Genomic DNA, 1,862 nt, shown 5'->3' on the forward strand with positions numbered 1-1,862 from the left:
TCGTCCCCTTAACATGCTCCAACATTCATAGATGAGGTAGATGGATGCCAGGGTGGGCCAACCCTTAGCCCTGGTTCTGGGACTGGATGATAGCTGGGCTGGTCAACTCGATAGCTTTCCTCATCGTCACTACCGGGCTAGTTCTCTGGCGCTACTGTGGCTAGCTCACCCAGGGTAGCCTATAGTAAGGTTGCCTCAGTTCTTAACTCTCTTTTAACTCAACTCTTGGCTATTATCACACCTCATACGAACTCCAAATACTTTTCCATCACCCTTGCCTGTATTTAAAGGGAGATCATCTCAGTGTATATAAGAACTCATTATACAAATGATTTCAATAAGACCACCCTCCATATTTAGAGCTTATTATTCTAGTTTTGCTTTTATTGGTATTTTTCCCTTACATATTTTAATTTGTTTTCTATGCTTTGCATATTGATATCTCAAATATGAATGTGTTGTGGAAAGGTTCTTCTTCAGTCATATATAGTTGGGGTTCTAAACGTTTCTTGTGTTTGCATGTCCATTTCTTTATCTAAGGTTGAGAAATTATCTGCTACAATTTTATTGAACAAATTGCTTATGTCTTTAGACTTTATCTTACCTCATCCTACCCTGTGGATTTTTAGGTTTTGTCTCTTGAAGATATTCTAGAGTTCCTAGAAGGTTATTTTTTATCTTTTTTTAATTTTATAATTTAATTAAATTTTACATATCAGCCACAGATTTCCTTGTTCTCCCCCCTTCCCCCCACCTTCCCCCCAGCCCACACCCCCATTCCCATCTCCTCCAGGGCAAAGACTCCCCTGGAGATTGAGTTCAACCTGGTATATTCAGTCCAGGCAGGTACAGTCCCCTCCTCCCAGGCTGAGCCAAGTGTCCCTGTATAAGCCCCAGGTTCCAAATAGCCAGCTCATGCACTGAGGACAGGTCCCGGTCCCAGTGCCTGGATTCCTCCCAAACAGATCAAGCTAATCAACTGTCTCACTTATCTAGAGGGCCTGATCCAGTTGGGGGCTCCTCAGTTATTTCTTCATAGTTCATGTGTTTCCATTTGTTTGGCTATTTGTCCCTGTGCTTTATCCAACCTTGGTCTCAACAATTCTCACTCATACAAACCCTCCTCTTTCTCGCCAATTGGACTCCTGGAGCTCCACCCAGGGCCTAGCCATGGATCTCTGCATCTGGTTCCCTCAGTCATTGGATGAGGTTTCTAGCACGACAATTAGGGTGTTTGGCCATCCTATCACCAGAGTAGGCCAGTTCGGGCTGTCTCTCAACCATTGCCAGTAGTCTATTGTGGGGGTATTTTTGTTGATTTCTGTGGACCTCTCTAGCACTTTGCTTCTTCCTATTTCATGTGGTCTTCATTTATCATGGTCTCTTATTCCTTGTTCTCCTTCCCTGTTCTTGATGCAGCTGGGATCTCCTGCTCCCCTAAGCTCTTTTTCCCTCGACCCTCGCCCTTCATTACCTCCACTCACATTCAGGTTGTTCATGTAGATCTCATCCATTTCTCTGTCATTGGGCGATCCCTGTGTCTTTCTTGGGGTCCTGTTTTCTAGGTAGCCTCCCTGGAGTTGTGAGTAGGAGTCTAGTCATCTTTGTTTTACATCTAGTATCCTCCTATGAGTGGGTACATACCATATTTGTCTTTCTGAGTCTGGGTTACCTCACTCAGGATGATTTTTTTCTAGATCCATCCATTTGCCTGCAAACCTCATGATGTCATTGTTATTCTCTGCTGAGTAGTATTCCATGGTGTATATGTACCACATTTTATTTATCCATTCTTCAGTTGAAGGGCATCTAGGTTGTTTCCAGGTTTGGCTATTACAAACAATGCTGATGTGAACATAGCT

This window comes from Peromyscus leucopus, chromosome X, assembly GCF_004664715.2.
Source record: "Peromyscus leucopus breed LL Stock chromosome X, UCI_PerLeu_2.1, whole genome shotgun sequence".
Classification (NCBI taxonomy): domain Eukaryota; kingdom Metazoa; phylum Chordata; class Mammalia; order Rodentia; family Cricetidae; genus Peromyscus; species Peromyscus leucopus.